Genomic DNA, 19,022 nt, shown 5'->3' on the forward strand with positions numbered 1-19,022 from the left:
GCTCCTGTTGCACAGGTGGGGGCTGGCAGTCAGGAGCCGCTGGAAAGCTCCCTGGTGCAGGTGCAGCTGCACCGGGGAGAATTGGGCAAATTGGGGCCTCTGGAGGAGTTGGCTTGGGGCTGGCGGGAGCGAGTCCTGCCTGTGTAGATGATAGAATAGAGACTATCAGTTTGGACGGAGTAGGCACAGTGGTGCAGATAAGGTCGACTTTTGTTGAAACTGCTTTAGGCGTGGCAGAGTTGAGCGGGAGTTATACAGACGCTCAGGGGCTAGCTAGCTCAGAGATAATATCTAGTTTGGTCGCAACAGGGGTAACAGCAGGAGAGGCTCCTGGCCCCACAGGAGCAATGGAAGCGGGACCTCCCCCACCTGTTCCAGTGAGCATAGAGGGAGCAGCCCGTAGCCTTGCAGCTGCTGGCGGCTTTGCCAGAGCAGACAAAGTTGTCATGGTAACAGCAGAGGTGAGCACGGGCATAGCAGAACAAGTGAGAGCTGAAGTTGATAGTTCTACTAGTGACAAGAACTGTAAAATCTGAAAAGTCAGCTTTTACTAGAGTTGCTTTTGACGTGATAACACCAGAGAAAGTTATTATAGATGCGGCATCTGTTGTAGAAGCAAAGGAGACTTTAGAAATCGCGGCAAAAGTGCCTAGTGACGGCGGCAGGCGTAAGAGTCGCTGGCTCTGATGGTGGCAATGAAGTGAAGGTGTCGGCCCCAGAAGTGGCAGGAGCCCCAGGTGTAGGTGTGTTTGTGGAACCAAGCAGCCCAGCACCGCAGACGGGTGCTGAGGCCATTGATTCTATTGCTAGCGATAGCAACGCGAGAGCTGTAAAAAAGGAGCTGTATGCCCCGAGTGCAGGAGAGATGCCAGAATTGACTGCTGCGAACACAGCAGACTGTACTACTATAGTGGCAAATACAAAGGAAATAAGCTGGCCTAAAATGTATGAGGTTAGACAAGAAACGAGTGAGTCGCCCACAGATTTTTTGAAAAGACTGAAAGATGTCATCAGGAAATATACTGATATTGATATAGAATCAGAGCTAGGGAAAAAACACCTAGTGTATTTGTTTGTGGGACAGTCCACAAATGATATAAAGAGAAAACTACAAAAGGCAGGTGGTAATGAAAAGAATATTGATGAATTATTAGATATAGCTCGGACGGTGTATCACAATCGAGAACAGAAAGCGAGTACGGTGGGCGGTGGAGCAATCGTAAGAACAGCCGTTCCCACGGCAATGGAACTCCCAGCTCAGAGCGCAGGGGAGATTTCTGGAACCCTTTTCTTGTCTCACCCTCAATTAACTGCTCCTGAGTTTTTTTTCTTTAGCATCAGCTACAGGCATCACTTGGTTGTCACTGCATGCCCTGTCATTCGCTTACCATCCCGCATGAAGCTGTTTCCATCCGTGTACAGTTCCCAGTCGGGGTTTTCCAGAGGCACATCCTTCAGGTCTGGTCTGCAAACAGTCATGCTCAGGCACACTGTCAGTGTTGAGGACAGAAACATAGCAGGATGTACAATAGATATTGTTTTCAGGGTAACATCATCCTGCTTCAACAACATAGCTTGGTATTTAAGCATTCTGCTAGGGGACAGCCAGTGGCCTCCCTTTTGCTCAAGCACACCTTGGACTGTGTGGGGTACATACAGGACAATGTGCTGCCCAAGGGTGAGTTTTCGGGCCTCCTGGATCAGGACAACAGTTGCTGCTACAGCTCTCAGACACTCTGGCCACCCTTGGCTAACACTGTCTAGCTGTTTGGAGAAGTAGGTCACAACCCTTCGCTGGTTTCCCAGGGTCTGTGACAATACCCCCAGAGCAACACTTAGTTGCTCATATGTGAACAGTTCAAAAGGTTTAGTTAGGTCTGGTAGTCCCAATGCTGGAGTTGACATTAAAGATTGTTTCAGCTGTTTAAATGTGGCTCTGGTCTCATCTGTCCATGTTACGACTCCTTCCTTGGCTGCTTTTAGTGCTCCATATAGGGGTTTGACTAGTAACCCATAGTTAACTATCCACAGGCGACACCATCCTACCATTCCTAGGAAAGCCTACATTTCGCATACGGTGTGGAGCTCTGGGAGATGACAGATGGCTTCTTTCTGGTCTGTGCTGAGCCGTCGATGCCCACGATAGATCTCAAGCTCCAGCGGTGCAGGGTCGGTGGTCAGGCCTCACCAGGACGAAAGAACCAGAAAAAAAAAACTGGCTCCCAGGCTTTTCCTCCAGAAAATGCCTGGATACAGTCCCTGTCTCCCTCCCGGCCAGAGAACTCCGCTGTCTGCCCCTCACCCCTCAGAACAGAGCCATCCCCTCCTCTCTCCCCAGCCTCTCTGATGTCCCATCTGCGAGGAATGCAGTCTGGTGAGCTAACTCTTTTGTAAGGCTAATTACCTCCCCTCCCCCTTCCCTTTTCGAAACTCTGTTTCTCTTATAGGGAAGCAGGGAAAGGAAAAATTCCTCTCTCAGATTTATAACCTATAACATTATCCACCCATAATTTTTCTTTCCCGTGTTTTCATACTTTATCAGATTAAGTCTTTGAACTTCATACGTACATGCATTATTCTAACTATGTACACATCCACTAATAGGTAGATACAAATACAGGTACTGATACAGAGTTACATCCAGATGCAAATATACAGTTACAGCCAGTTCACACGAGAATAAGGTCTCCTTGAGGTATACACCGGGTTTCTCCATCTTCCTGCATCACCCACCAGGTGTAACCAGGCCCTTGGGCAAAAACAATCCCACGAATGGGTTTGCTTTTGCTTGAGGCAGGGCTAATCCAAACCTTTTTACCTAACATACCTCTCACGTGAATCACTGGGACCTTATCTCCAACCACGGTGTGAAGGGACTCTGATTGGGCAGGGCCGGCTCAGTTGATGGAGCCTCTGGTGTTGACTAACCATGTAGCCTCTGCTAGATCCTGATCCCAGTGCTTGTATGTCCTCCCACCCAACACCTTCAGGGTAGTTTTCAGCAGTCCATTATGCCGTTCAACTTTCCCCGCAGCTGCTGCATGGTATGGATATGGTACACCCACTTGATGCCATGCTCCTCCGCCCAGGTGGTAACTAAGTTGTTCCTGAAATGAGTCCCATTATCTGACTCAATGTGCTCGGGGGTGCCATGTCGCCACAGGACTTGCTTTTCAAGGCCCAAGATGGTATTTCGGGCAGTGGCGTGGGGCACCAGATGCCTCTCCATCCATCCAGTGGTGGCTTCCACCATGGTAAGCACATAGCACTTACCTTGGCGGGTTCGTGGCAGTGTGATGTAATCAACTTGCCAGGCCTCCCCATATCTATACTTACTCCAACGTCCACCATACCATAGGGGCTTCAGTCTCTTAGCCTGTTTAATGGCAGCACAGGTCTCACAGTCATGGATAACCTGGGAAATAATGTCCTTGGTTAAGTCCACCCCTCAGTCTCGTGCCCATCTATGGGTGGCATCTCTGCCCTGATGACCTGAGGCATCATGGGCCCACCGTGCTAGGAACAACTCTCCTTTGTGTTGCCAGTCCAGGTCCACCTGTGACACCTTGACTTGTGCAGCTCGGTCTGCCTGTTCATTGTTGCGATGCTCCTCATTGGCTCAGCCTTTGCACACATGGGCATCTACGTGGCGGACTCTCACAGTCAACTTCTCTGTCCGGGTAGCAATGTCTTGCCATGTATCAGCGGCCCAGATGGGTTTTCCTCTGCGTTTCTAATTGGCCTTCTTCCATCTGTCCAACCATCCCCACAGAGCGTTGGTTGCCATCCACGAGTCAGTGTAGATGTAAAGCTTTGGCCACTTCTCCCATTCAGCAATGTCCAATGCCAACTGGACAGTTTTGAGCTCTGTGAATTGGCTCGATTCTCCTTCCCCTTCAGTAGCTTCTGAAACTTGTCAGGCGGGGCTCCATACAGCTGTTTTCCATTTACGTTTCATTCCTACAAGGCAACAGGAACTGTCAGTGAAGAGGGCGTAGCGTGTTTCCTCTTTTGGTAGTTTATCGGATTCTGGGGCTTCCTCAGCCCGTACCACCTGCTCTTCTTCTTCATCTGCTAGACCAAAATTCTCACCTTCCGGCCAGTTTGTGATGATTTCTAGGATCCCAGGGCGATTCAGATTTCCAATACGGGTGCGCTGTGTGAGCAGAGCGATCCACTTGCTCTATGTAGCATCAGTGGCATGATGTGTATAGGGTGCCTTTCCCTTAAACATCCAGTTCAGTACTGGTAGTCGAGGTGCCAGGAGGAGCTGTTCTTCTGTGCCAATCACTTCTGAGGCAGTTTGTACTCCTTCATAAGCCGCTAGGATCTCCTTCTCTGTTGGGGTGTAGTTGGCTTCAGATCCTCTGTAGCTTCGGCTCCAGAACCCAAGTGGGCGGCCTCAGGTCTCACCAGGCACCTTTTGCCAGAGGCTCCAGGAGAGACCTTTATTCCCAGCTGCAGAATAGAGTACATTTTTCACATCTGTCCCTGTCCTGACTGGCCCAAGGGCTACAGCGTGTGCAATCTCTCGTTTAATCTGTTCGAATGCTTGTTGCTGTTCAGGGCCCCACTGGAAATCATTCTTTTTGCAGGTTACCAGATAGAGAGGACTTACGATTTGACTGTACTCCGGGATATGCATCCTCCAGAAACCTATGGCACCCAGAAAAGCTTGCGTTTCCTTCTTGCTGATCAGTGGGGCCATTGCTGTGATCTTATCGATGACTTCTGTCGGGATCTGACGATGCCCATCTTGCCATTTCACCCCCAGGAACTGGATCTCTCAGGCAGGTCCCTTAACCTTACTCTTCTTTATGGCAAACCCGGCTCCCAGGAGGATCTGGATGATTTTCTTTCCTTTCTCGGAAACCTCTTCTGCTGTGTCCCCCCATATGATGATGTCATCAGTGTACTGCAGGTGTTCTGGAGCCTCACCCTTCTCTAGTGTGGCCTGGATCAGTCCGTGGCAGATGGTGGGACTGTGTTTCCACCCCTGGGGCAGTCGGTTCCAAGTGTACTGCACGCCCCTCCAGGTGAAAGCGAACTGTGGTCTACACTCTGCTGCTAAGGGAATGGAAAATAGTGGCATACCACTTTGCTGTCTTGGACTCCAGCTCATACTGGAGCTCCAACATGTCTTGAACAGCAGCACTCAGCGGTGGGGAGGCTTCATTCAGGCCACGATAGTCCACAGTCAGTCTCCATTCTCCATTAGACTTACGCACGGGCCAGATGGGACTGTTGAAGGGTGAATGGGTCTTGCTGATCACCCCTTGGCTCTCCAGCTCACGGATCATCTTATGGATGGGGATCACAGAGTCTCAGTTCGTCCGGTACTGCCAGCGATGCACTATAGTGGTGGCGATTGGCACTTGCTGTTCCTTGACTTTCAGTAACCCCACAGCTGAAGGGCTCTCCGAGAGACCAGGCAACGAGTTCAACTGTTTAGCCGCCTCGGTCTCCACAGCAGCTATTCCAAAAGCCCATCTATGTCCCTTGGGGTCCTTGAAGTACCCGTTCTTGAGATAGTCAATGCCCAGGATACATGGGGCATCTGGACAGTCACAGTGGGGTGTTTCTGCCAGTCTTTCCCGGTCAAGCTCACCTCAGCTTCCACCGTGGTTAACTCTTGAGATCCTCCAGTCACCCCAGAAATGGAAATAGTCTCTGGTCCCACATGTCCTGAGGGCATTAACGTACACTGAGCGCCAGTATCAATCAAAGCCTGGTATTTTTGTGGGTCTGACGTGCCAGGCCATCTGATCCACACAGTCCAATAGACATGGTTGTCCCGTGCCTCTACCTGGCTAGAGGCAGGGCCCCTCTAACATTGGTCTTCATCCTGCCAGTCACCATTTTCCTCTTGTGAATACCGATGGGAGGTACCCTCTAGCGGGTCAGATCCCTGCCCGCAGGATACTGGTATGGCACTCACTTTTGACGACTTCCCCTTTTGTTTCTTTCAACTCTTGTACTCAGGCTGCTAGGGCCCGGGTAGGTTTCCTGTCCCACCGACTCATGTCTTCTCCATGGTCAGCTAGGAAGTACCACAACTCAGTTCGTGAGGTCTATCCACTCTCTCTAGCTGGGGGGTGTCTGGTTCTCACTGGGGCCATATGGAAATTGTTTCCCTCAATCCTCTCTTTCAACCCCGTAGTTAATTCTTTGAGCTCATTAATCATTGTGTCTACCGAGGAGATGCAGGCCTGTAGTGGTCCTTCGATCATACTGTCGTACAACCTAAGTTTATTTATTACAGACATCAATGGTTCCCGCTTCTCCCCAGCCTGCAATGATGTCAGGTAATCTTTATGTGTGGACAGCCCCATACGTGTGAAGCTCCACCACATCTGTGGTGTACACTTAACCTTGTCAGGATCATTGGTGGGTTGCCCATCCCCTCCAAACAATACTTCCAGCAATGCCATTTCCCTAGCCGTAGGACTCCTTCTTCTATGGTCTTCCAGTCCGTGGTATAATGATCTGCCTGCAAGGAATCTCTGTAAATGAACCTCTCCCTCACACCATCCAAAAGCCATGCTCAGAGAGACAGGGACTTCCATTCCCTCACAAACGCCTCCTCAATACCCACATCCTGGGCAATAGACCTCAAGAACCTCACTTCACCACCATCAAGGTTTATGACATCACCTGTAGAGTCCCAAACTTGGATCATCCAGGCCAGAACGGGCTCATTCGGACAACGAGCAACGTCTCTCCATAAGTTCTGGAGGTTGTTATACGATAAAGACTCAGTGATGATTTCTGGCTCTGGAGCAGCCGCCTGTGAGGGTCCCTCCTCCCCATCATCGTCAACTGGGCAAACTGATTTGGCTTTATATTTCTTCCTTTGGATAGGGGCAACCTCCATTGGCTTGGTCTGCCCCTTTGATTTGGCCTTATCCTGAGTCACCTTGGTATTAGACATTTTGTTTTCATCTTTTCCTTTCCCCTGAAGTGCTGCACCATACCGAGCAACTTCCTGTAGGCAATGGTCAAAACCCCACATGCAGCTGCTAACTGCCTCTCCATGGATCCATCACAACCTCTCTCCCTCACGGCTTTCATTATTTTTGTAGGGTTCAAGAGTTGTTCAAGGGTGAGTTTCCATGTTATGGGAGCTGAGCAACTTTCTAAGAATTTACCCATGTCCTCCCATAATCCATGCCACTCGAGGTTTTCTATCCCTGGGGCAGGCTCCTGGACGCCTTCTCGGTAATTCTTGGCCTTGGCTTCGTATATTAGGTATACTATAATGGCACAAACTAGGATGAAAAGCCCAGCAATTGAAACGTCTCTGACATCTAAAGAGGATTTAAACTTCGCAGAGGCCATTGTATTGTGTCCAAAAGGAAACTGAATAAAAGGTTGGGCGAATACATTCCCCTGTGTTTCTCCATAGGAATGGGTGCTATTATCCTTAAAACCCCAGAGGAAACAGCTTAGGCTAGAACAGTAGTGCATTCTTGAGGACATATTCCAGATGAAAATCACAGGGGTTGAGTTTGCTGTATCATAAACCCAATGCACAAACTCAAAGGTACTTATTGCAATGAGAGTACTAGTATCTGAACTGAAACACATTGACGGGTGGGACAGATATCTTGGCACGGTTATATGCCAGAGGAAAGCAACAACCCCTAACATCATGGTGCCTACAGGTTACTGGCATCACGGACAGGATTCCCTTAAGCAAAACTTTATTCCAAAACCTGATAATTGCTAATTTTTATGATCAATCATTCTGTAATAAGACAATCAGAGTAAGGTACCTTCTTTTCTCTTCCTTTCTTTTTTTGACTTTATGACTGTGTGACTTAAGGACTTTTGACTTTACAAGTTATTTTTCAGGTTTTTTCATTTTGGTTTGGTTTGGTTTTGAAGTTAATGTGCACATTGTAACTTAGTGCTTTCTGGGGAGAAAGGGGTGAAATTTTGGAAAGTAACTTTTAAGAGGGGCCCCCCAGATAAGCTCACCCAGGTTTTGGTTGTAACGTAACTTTTTTAAGAGGTAACTCTCTGGAGGAAGGAGCGAGACTTTGGGAAATTTGCTGTAACTTTTAAGAGGGGCTTTCTGGAGAAGATTGCTCCGAATTTGTAAGGTAACTTTTTAACCGGGGCCTTTCCAGGGAGAGGAGTGAAGAACTTTGGAAATTTGCTGTAACTTTTAAGAGGAACCCCCTGGGGATGTATTCACTCCGAATTTGTGGTAACATGGAACATAATGTGCAAGCGCTTACTAATCTATTAGATGAATTTGGTGCCAGGTCATCTCCTCCGGGAATGTAATGGGCACAAGATAATTGGTACAATATTCAAGCAATTGTTGATCGAATCTCTACCCTGTGGGCAGGGGCGAGAAAAGGTAAAGGAAAACCTATCCTTTGTTCAATATTAGGTGCAGCTGTAAAAACTGCAATTAACAACAAAGAACAGTAGCAAAAAGCTCACATGAAAGTGGTTAACTCACTGCAAGAATCGGTTAAGTCTTTGCAGATGCAGTTGGAGGAAAAAGTGGCTACTGCTACTGTCCTCCAGGAAGAGATAAGGAATGAAAGGGCTACAGCCCGTGTGCTCCGAGAGGAGCTGTATGCAAGATTAATGAGAGAAGGAAGAAGGGAGTCAGAGCTGGAGTCATCTAAAGGAATATACCCCCTCTCTGACTTAAAACCTTTGCGTGATCAAGTTAAAAAGCTGTCGGTGTCTCTCCGTCCCCTAATTAAAACAGAATACACATACGAGGGCTCGGATAACTACAAAAGAAGTCCCTTATACAGCAACTGAATTAGCTAAGTTAAAAAAAGAATATAGCAGAACTCCTAAAGAGTCTGAAACTGAGTATGTTTGGAGAGTCTCTCTTACTGGGGGTGATCAAATTTTGTTATCAGAAAAAGAGGTTGAAGGTTTTTGGGGAGCCAGAGTTTTCCTGACCACAGGAGATAACTGTGCACCCTGGTCCCTTACACAAAGAGCAGCCTATTGGGCTGGAGGACTCAACCCCTTAGTAAGGGGAGATCCTCTGGCTATAGTAGGAAATGTTAATCAAATTGTAGAAAGTGTTCAAAAAGCTGCTTGTTTACAAATGATGTATGATAGGGAATTAACACCAAGATGTGAATCCCCTATGATGCTGCCTGTAGACCCTGAAAGAATGATTCCCCTTATCAGGGGACTCCCTGAGGCTATGAAGCCTATTGGCATTCAGCTAAAAGGACAAACAGAAAGCCTCACCAAAGGGGAAAGAACTGCAGCCACTTTAGAAGCAGTTTTAACCCCCAGTCATTACCATAGAGAAAATAAGATGTGGACCCTGGGAGAAGTGGCACAGGAATTAATTAATTATGGAAGAAAATATGGTCCAGTACCCTCAATTACTACTGATACTAAATCAATTCGGTACACAGAATGCAAAAGTACTCCAGCAACACTCAGAAAGGTAACATTCTCCTCTGGACAAGGAGGACCCACTAACACTGGGGGATACAGGGAAAAAAGGAATGCCCTGTGGATTGTGGGCTTGCAAAAAGGAATCCCAAAATCCTTAATGGATGGCCAAGCCACAGATAAATTAGAGATATTAATTCAAGAATGGCCAGTAAAGGAGGAATCCCTGAAAGCTGTCCCTGCTACAGCCCCTGCCCTGGAGGGGTCACAGAAAGAGGAGGGATCACAGCAAGGGGAGGGGAAACTCTTCTCTTCGTCCTCAGTAGGTAAGCCGGGGGACAAAGGCTGGTTTTACATTAGACGGCTTACCAAAAATTCCAAAGGAGATTTGTTAATAACCTTTCCTATTGGTCCCCACAGAACTCCTGTAACTTTTTTGATAGACACTGATGCTCAGGTATCTGCCCTGAAAATTGAAGATGCATCTGCATGTGGAATCACTCTCTCACGTAAAGGCATATTTGTTGCAGATGCTTTTGGGAACATACAACCCCAGATAACAGTAAAGGTAAGATGCTGGTTACCAGGGGAGGAGAAAGCAGTTGAAACCCTAATGATTTTGGGTAAACTTCCTACCAATTTACTGGGACTAGAATTCCTGAAGGGAAGGTCTTGGACTGATGAGGAAGGAAACATGGGCTTTTGGAAAAGAAATCCCACATCTGTGTTTACTAAGTCCTGCCCCTGCTCTTCCTCCCTCCCTAGTAACCAATGTCAAACCTTACCCCTTACCCTTGGGAGCAAGGGAAGGAATCACTCCAGTTATTGGGAATTTAAAAGAAAAAGGAATAGTGATTGCAACACATTCTCCTTACAATTCTCCTCTGCAGCCTATCCGTAAGCCAAATGGTAATTGGAAGCTAACGGTAGACTACCGCCTTCTTAATGCAAATATGGGACCCCTTACTGCAGCAGTCCCAAATATAGCTGAGTTAATAGCAACCATCCAAGAACAAGCCCATCAAATCATGGCCACTATTGACATCAAAGACATGTTTTTTATGGTTCCCCTGCAGGAACAGGATCAAGAATGCTTTGCTTTCACATGGGAGGGTCAGCAATACACTTTTACCCGTCTCCCACAAGGATTTAAACACTCACCCACTCTAGCACATCATGCACTGGCACAGGAACTGTCACTCATTCCTCCTGCACCAGGAGTAAAAGTGTACCAATATATTGATGACATTTTAGTAGCAGGAAATGAGATTGCACCTGTGCAAACAACCCAAACAGACATTATCAGGCATCTTGAGTCCCTGGACTTACATATCCCTCCTGAAAAGGTACAACCTCCTTCACAAGAAGTAAAATTCCTGGGAATTTGGTGGAAGGGAGTAATGGTTTGTATTCCCCCAGACACACTTACCTGCCTAGATCAACTTAAAACACCAGAGAATAAAAAAGATTTGCAGCATGCTTTAGGTCTGCTGATTTTTTGGAGAAAACACATCCCTGATTTTTCAATAATTGCACGGCCCTTACATGATTTATTGCGGAAAAAAGCAAAGTGGGATTGGACCCCCCTTTACGATGAAGCCCTACAACTCCTGATTTTTGAGGCCAACACATACCACTCATTAGGCCCCATACACCCTACCGATCCAGTACAAATTGAGTGGGGATTTGCAAGCTCCGGACTGTCCATACACTTATGGCAGAAAGGACCTCATGGTCCCACCAGGCCTATAGGGTTTTATTCACGCAGTTTCAAAGATGCTGAAAAATTATATTCTGTCTGGGAAAAAGGCTTATTTGTGGTGAGTACTGCTTTTTGCAAAACAGAAAAAATTGTCCATCAGCAACCTCTAATTTTAAGGAGACCCTTTAAGGTCATCAACCCTGTTTTGACAGGAGCCCCACCCCCTGACGGGGTGGCCCAGCGAGCTACTGTTCGGAAATGGTATGCTCAAATTGAACATTATTGCACCATTTTTCAGGTAACAGAGGGAGCTCGCAAAAATTTTCCCTTACAAGATGAGGTAACTTTAAATAGCACAGCTGATTCTCCACCTTCTGTGATTGAAGCAGCACCCCCATACTCAGAACAATTGCAGAATGTGTGGTTTACTGATGCCTCAGCTAAACGGGAAGGTAAAGTTTGGAAATATCGTGCTGTAGCTTTACAAGTACATACAGGAGACAAAATAATAACTGAAGGAGAAGGCAGTGCACAGGTAGGAGAATTAGTAGCAGTTTGGAGTGTATTTAATCATGAAGCCGAGACCTCTGACTCTGTATATGTCTACACTGATTCTTTTGCTATGTTCAAAGGGTGTACTGAGTGGCTCCCCTTCCGGGACAAAAATGACTGGGAAGTAAATAGAGTCCCTGTTTGGCAAAAAGAGAAATGGCAAGAAATTCTTGCTATAGCAAAGAAAGGGAAGTTTTTAGTCGGATGGGTAGCCTCTTATTAAGAAAATGAAACTCCCGCTAGCCACTGGAACAACAAAGTAGATGAACTGGCCAGATTAGCCCCTCTAAGTGTAAAAACTCCTGCAGAGAACTGGGACAGATTGTTAGAGTGGTTACACTTAAAGCGACAGCACACAGGAGCACAAGACCTATACAGAGAAGCAGGAAGCAGGGGATGGCCAGTAACTCGAGAGATGTGCCGCACCTGCATATCCTCATGTGAACAGTGCAGAACCCGACTCGAGTGTCACCCTTTAGAACAACCCCTGTTACATATCAGAGACAGAAAAGGGCTGTGGGACACATGGCAGATAGACTATATTGGACCCTTTCGAAAGTCTGAGGGAAAACAGTATGTGCTAGTGGGAGTGGAAGTCAGGTCAGGATTAATGCAAAGCAGAAGCTTTGCCTTGAGCAACCAGTACAAACACTCTAGAAGCTCTTAAAATGTGGTTCAGTTTTTTCCCAAAACCTGTATCTATCCAATCAGATAACGGGTCACACTTCACAGCTGCCATCATCCAGGAGTGGGCCAAGGAAGAAGGAATCCAGTGGATATTTCACACACCATATTACCCACAAGCAAATGGCATAGTGGAAAGAACAAATGGTCTGCTTAAACGATTTCTAAAACCTCAGAAATCCAACTGGACTGAGCAACTATGGGATGCTGTTAAAACCATAAATGACAGATGGGGAGTAAATGGCTGTCCCAGACTCACAGCTTTTTATCCACAGTCTCCCTCTCTGATACCAGCAACATCAAAACCTGAGAGTAATCAGAAACCCTCTCACCTTCCTGGACAACCTGTATTAGTGGAACTACCTTCTGTAGGAGCTGTACCAATGGTACTCACCACTCCCTTGAACATATACACCTGGAAAGCAAAAGATGCTTATGGCAAAGAACACAAAATAAGCTCTCGGTGGATTGTTCCTACATTTTAATATTGGGCCCTAAAAGGGGTCAGACAGACCTTTTTCTTTTCTTTTACAGGTAACTGCCCAACGGAGAAAAGTATTCAGAACTGTGAATGAATAAGCTCAGATTTGGACTATGGTTCAGTTTACTGGTAACTGTAGTTATAATTTGTTAGTTATGTTTGTATGGTTACTTATCTTGTACATGTGCTCAGCAGAACAAACTGTTAAAAATGAAAATCAAAGGAACCTTGCCTGGGAACTAGTCAAAGGGTTTGCAAAAATATAGAATCATACCGATCAGGGTATATGTGTAACTTTACCCAAGTCTGCTGAACAAGGATTGCGATTTTTTATGATACCTTTGAATTTATCTTTTGTTTTTAACATGGCTAGTGTGACAGCCCCATTGCCCCTACCTGAAAAGTGGACCAGCAAGACCAACGGAACCCAACTACTCTGGAAAGGTATCCCTATAGTGCATGACCTTTACCAAACTTACACCCCACCTCCTAATATGACTCAAGACTGGATGTCGTGCACCAAATATTGTAAAATAATACATCCAAAGGTAAATGTAACCATCTTATCTCAAATTGAATCCCCTCACCCATCTATTACATCAAGTAAAGGTGAATTTAAACCTGGAATGATAACCTTTGAGGAATATAATGCTAGACAACCCTGCCTTATTTACACATGGGATCCACTCTTTGACCCATTATACTCACCAGATGTATACGAAAGTAAATATGCCACAGTTTTTAGTCCTTCCTGGTGTTTACAACTTCCTAATGTAACAAATATAACTCCAATTGACCGGAAAAACTTAATGTGGGCATGGTCTGTACAAGCATTTTTTGAATCCAAATTTACAGAACCAAAATTTACCATGCCTCAGGTAGAAGAAAGTCCTTTATTCAATTGCTGAAAAGTTATAACATGCAAAGAAGGACCAGGAGATCCTCCAGAAACGTGGTTTTTACTCAGAATTAGAACTTTGATAAGAGATATGTGAACTTGTTGGAGATACCCTTCTAAAGGCTGGAGAAATCAGGATGAATCCTGTAACTCGACCTACAAATATCTTCTTAATCCCTGTGGAGTTCCCTATACCCACTACCCAATCCACGGTACTCCAATAAATACTAAACCAAAAATCACCATCCTTGATCATGCAGACAATACTGACTGTAAAACTGCAAAATATATAGCCCCTCTGGGAATGGTTTGGGGATGCTCTGATGGAAAGTTTTATTCACATTTGTCATTAGAGTACCATGCTGGACTTAGGTGTAGTCCTGGAATTCCCTCTCTTTGCCCCAGACGTGTCTTTACTTTCACTAAAGGATCTAAAGAACGTCATCATTGCAGTGTTATTCCCTCTCCAAAATCAACACAAAGGCCAAAATGGGCAATTAAAGGAGTTGATTTTCCAGATTATTACACCGCCGGACAAAAAGCATCCCTTTTTCTTGAGAATTTCTTTACCCCCTATGTCACCTTAAAAAGACACCAATTTTTATTAGAAGATATTACCTGGCAATTAAGTGTTTTAAGCAATTGGACACAACATGCATTTGGAGAATTAAACACTCAAGTCCAGCAAACTACTAAGATGACATTGCAAAACAGATTAGCATTAGATATGTTATTGTTAAAAGAACAAGGTGTATGTGGAATGTTAAATTTATCAGAAACCGAATGCTGTGTAACAATTTATAATGCTTCGACCTCCATTGAGGAGGCATGAACAACGAGAGAAATAAGTAACCACACTAGAAATTTGTTTTATGCAATGCAACCGCAAGAAGTGTTAGATGGAACATGGGTTACCAACATCCTAGAGTCTTTTGGACTCACTGGATGGGGAAAATGGATAGCACAAATTGGAATAGCAATTGTTATTGGAATTTTGTTCCTAATTATTGGCATTGGCCTAGTTAAATGCATGATAGACGGATTGCTTGTTTCTTTCTCCCCCTCTGTTTGCTATATTCATATTCCCGCCACCAAAGAAAACTACCTCGATGTGCCGAGAAACAATGTCGAACCACGGGGTGGCGTGTAACAGACAGATAACATAGAAAATGCCAAAAATTATGTTTCGCCATTGTTTCTGCCTGTCAAAAACTTCCTACCAAAAATTCTGTGTCAGTTTTCCACCAGAAGTTCTCACCAGAATTTTCCCACTGGAGTTTTCCTGCCAAAAGATCCTGTTATTGTTCATGGTTATCATATCTCTGCGAACATCTGAATAGGGCTACGTGCCAAGAAACCACACACAACCTCCTTTGAACACTATAAAAGATGAGGAAAAATTTGGGAAAAGCAGGGAAAGAGGAATGGGAGAGAGAATTGGCTATAGCAGCTAAGGATCTCTCCTCCGCCTCGCCCTCACCTTTTCTTCTGCCACCGTAAGCTGCCTGCCATCACCAGAGACCGGACTTCTGCCGTCTTGAAGTGGACTGAGACCCACTGTGCCACCCGCGTGAGTTTTTCCACCCTGACCATATTTCTGAGGGCTGAGAGGTGCAGATTGAGACCTCTGCACGGTCTGGGACACAGCCCGGTGTGAACGGCGGAGAGGCCTACAGCCTGGCTGCATTCCAGAGAACTAAGACCCCCCTGCAGCTAAAGAGATAACATCACATCGAAGGCGGCAGAGACCAGAGAAAAAAAAGGCAAAAAACTGCTTCTCTCTCTCTCTCTCCCCCCCACCCTACAGACCAGCTCGAATGAAAAGGTAGTTTTGGTGGTATCTTTTTCTCTGCTTCTAAAAAGTAATCTTAGCATTTCCTAACCTTTTCTTAGTTTTTCCTCTTTCTCTTTGCATGTCTTAGTAATTAATAAAAACGGTTTTGGTATGAACAGATAACTTGTATGAGTTTTAATTTTGCTCAAGGGGATATTCGAATCTAAAAGTTCTTACTGCAATATTTAAGCAGATCGTAACACAGGTTCAAAACACGTCAATCACACAAGGGGTTTAAAACGCGCGTAACTCACACAAAAGGGTAGTTATTCTTTTTCCACCTTTCCTCTTTCCAGGTCCCACGTTGGGTGCCAAGAATGTCCCAGTCTGAGGAGACTGGAATGTTTGCTAAAGAGGATGAGTTGTAAGATAGACCAAACTCCTCTCTCTCAGTAATTGTAAATTCAAAATTAAGGGGGGTTTTAATCGAGGAAGTGTGGAAAAAAGCAGAAGAAATAACAACCCTTTATTAAAAGATATATGTATGTTGGTAAAACCAGTAACAGAACACAAAAAAATCTAGACAGTAATTCTTAAAAAAAAAAGAGTCTGAATGAATACTTCTCTGACCTTTAGCACAGTCCTAATTGTGGCCTGCAGGGGGCGCTGTTTGTCGCTGAAGGTGCAGGGCCTGCAGTACCCTGTCGTGGTCAGCAGGGGGCGCTGTTGGATTGTTGAAGGTGCAGGGCCTGCAGTTCTCTGTCGTGGTCAGCAGGAGGCGCTGTTGGGCTCTGGTGGTCACCACACGGGGAGAGGGGTCTAGGGGGTTGGTCTCGGGTTGCGGGAGGAGCCGAAAAGAAGGTGGGGGACCCTTCCCTCAATAGAAGGAAGGGGTAAGGAAAGGCAGTTCACCCCCCAATAGGACTCACTGTTCCCAGATGACGGTGTTCCAAGGCTCTCCCCTCTTTTCCCAGCAAGCACAGAGTTCTCAGATGAAAAGAAGAAAAACAACCAGTAGGTCCCGGCAGGAGTCACGAGACAGTGGCGGCGCAGGGCCGGTGGTCAGGTCTCACCAGGACGAAAGAACCAGAAAAAAAAAACTGGCTCCCAGGTTTTTCCTCCAGAAAATGCCTGGATACAGTCCCTGTCTCCGTCCCGGCCAGAGAACTCTGCTGTCTGCCCCTCTCCCCTCAGAACAGAGCCATCCCCTCCTCTCTCCCCAGCCTCTCTGATGTCCCATCTGCGAGGAATGCAGTCTGGCGAGTTAACTCCTTTGTAAGGCTAATTACCTCCCCTCCCCCTTCCCTTTTCAAAACTCTGTTTCTCTTACAGGGAAGCAGGGAAAGGAAAAATTCCTCTCTCAGATTTGTAACCTATAACAGGCATATAGAGGAATTGATGAGTGTAGTGGTTTGAACCTTGTTTTCCCCCAGAGGCTGAAAAAGTGGTAACCCCCAGGGGTGGAGACCCCTGGAAGTTTTGAAGTTCTGCCCAATGAGCGCTCCTGCAGAAATGAAAACATATCACAAGCACCGGAAGAGAAGAGTGGTAGTTTGGTTGGTAGAAGAAGTAGCCATGTTGTGGTAGAGCCACAAGGAAAGGGGCCCAGAGCCCCTCAGGGCCTCTGGGGCCCCCCAGCCCCAGTTGGGGGCTACAGAGACAGAGCAGAAGCGTCGGCAGTGTCCAGAGACGCTGGATAAGAGTCAGGACAGATAAGAACTGAACCGGAGGAAGCAGCAGAAAGTAGCAGCAGAACTACGGAGTTCTGGGGGTAGGAACTGATACCAGACCCACCAAACTCCTTTGAGACCTCCTGGAGAGGAGGAAGATGATGGACTCTTACTTGAAAGAGCCTTGAAGTGCAGCATGCACTGCAGAGAGGAGCTGAGAAGCGAAGCTCAGTCGTCCTGAGAGTTGAGCCAGGACGGTGTGGGAGGTTGGCCTTGGGGGCCCTCCCTTGCTGCAAGCTACAAAGAAGCTCGCAGCCTGAGACAGGGCACAGAGGCCCTGCAAGGAGCTTGAATCTCCTGGAGATACCAGACCGTCACGAAGACCCCCTGCGTCTCGTGATATGACGTGGTGAAACGGCCTTTGTCTGGGGTTACGAAGCCCACGGAAGACCCCTTTGCCTGCGTCAAGGGGCCGAGGGGGATACGCCCCTCGTGAGTGCTGGCAGAGATCCAGCTATCAGCTGCTGCATGCATGAGATGAGGAGAACCTGCTGCCTTAGAAGAAGCTGCTGCCCTGAGAGACTGGAAGGGATCTGTCCTTCTTTCCCTCCTGGACTTTTTATTTGGAGGGGAGAGGAGATCTGATCCATTGTAAATACTATATGTCATGGTAGAGATAGTTGTGATCGTGTGTATAATGTGTTATAGTATTTATTTGTACAGTCATTGTAATATATTCCCTTTCCCCCATTCTGAGTCTGGTTGTGTTTTGTCTGGAAAAACCCATCTCACATTAGGTTGAGATGTGGGAGGGGGGATGGAGCTAGGGAATTGGATTTTGGGGCTATCTCAAACCATGACAATGAGTTACCCAGTGCTTACCTAATTTAAACCTCAAAGGTTTAAAGAAAGGTCTGGTTTCACTTACCCCGTAGCACCAACCACAGTTATAGTATCATGACTCAATTTCCCTTCTAAGTTGTTTAACACAGAATATGCTGCGCCTGTATCAACCAAGAATTCCACTTCTTCTCCCCCCAGCTTATCTACAACCAGAGGTTCTGCTGGGGAAGAATCCTCCAGTTCCCTTCAGACATCCCGGTCCACAGCCAGTTGAGGGACTGGATTTCCACCTCTCTTCAAGTCCCGACAATCCCTTCTCCAGTGCCCTTTCTTTCTACAGAAAGAACACCGATCATGTGCCCTATCATGTTGGCAATTGCATTTACAGCAGTTGATGTGGACATTGTGTTTGCGGCGTTCCTGGCGGTTACTGCTTTTGTGGAGTACATGGCAGTCATCTTCCTCCAGCTCCAGTACCCTTGCCCTGCCTTTCTGATCTCTATTCCAATACACCGTCCAAGCCACATCCAATAACTCACCAATATCTTTCTTGTCACCTGCCTTTTGCAACTTTTTCCTTATATCATCTGCAGACTGGCCTATGAACAAATAGACCAAGTGCTTTTTCCCAAGATCTGAATCCATGTCTATATCTGTATAGTTTCGTATAACCGCTTTCAGCCTATTCAAAAAGTCTGTCGGGGATTCATTCTTGTCTCGCTTCACCTCATACATCTTTGACCAGTTAACTGCTTTTGGAATTCCATGCCTGAAACCATACACTACCCAGTCCTGATAGCGTTTCAATGCTTCCCTTTTCTCTGGTAAATTGGGATCCCATTTGTAATGGGGAGGGGAAACTATACCAGGGAAAAAACAGGTTCGAGGGATTCTGGAACATGAATAAACTAAACACTGTTGCTAGTTGGTAAAATAGCTATTTATTAGAAAAGGGGGTAACAGGGAAAAGGGGGAGAAACAGGCGCCTGAGGGAAAAGGATTAGGGTGGAGGAAAAAAGTGCACAAAAGAC

Source organism: Corapipo altera, unplaced genomic scaffold (genome assembly GCF_003945725.1).
Source record: "Corapipo altera isolate COAL_440 unplaced genomic scaffold, ASM394572v1 61148, whole genome shotgun sequence".
In the NCBI taxonomy this organism is placed as follows: Eukaryota; Metazoa; Chordata; class Aves; order Passeriformes; family Pipridae; genus Corapipo; species Corapipo altera.